The sequence below is a fragment of the Tupaia chinensis genome, unplaced genomic scaffold (assembly GCF_000334495.1).
Source record: "Tupaia chinensis unplaced genomic scaffold, TupChi_1.0 Scaffold000248_2, whole genome shotgun sequence".
NCBI lineage: Eukaryota > Metazoa > Chordata > Mammalia > Scandentia > Tupaiidae > Tupaia > Tupaia belangeri.
Genome location: NW_006159727.1, coordinates 2,402,643 through 2,403,016, shown reverse-complemented (window position 1 = coordinate 2,403,016; position 374 = coordinate 2,402,643).

Below are 374 nucleotides of genomic sequence, written 5' to 3'. Positions count from 1 at the left end.
GTCAGCCCTATGGGCATCCAGTGCCCTTAACCACCATGGCACCTGCCGGCCCCGCCTATTGGTTTTAAAAATATATCTGCCAAGGTACCCAACTTGAATAATTGTGAAATAGTAAGAATTTGGATTGGAAAATGTCCTTATCACCTAGTTAAGAACAAGGTTATAGACAGTAACTTTCTGATCTTGAACTGTTTTGAGAAAGTGGTATCTAACATAATACATAAGAATACAAGGACCAGCAGTTAGCATAATGGTTATGTTGCTGGACTCCCACGTAGTCGGCCACAGCTCGAGTCTTGGACCCCGTGGCTTAAACTCACACCGGGTGCGTGTGTGTGCCCAAGATCCTGAGAGGAGAATGGAGGAGAAGGGAT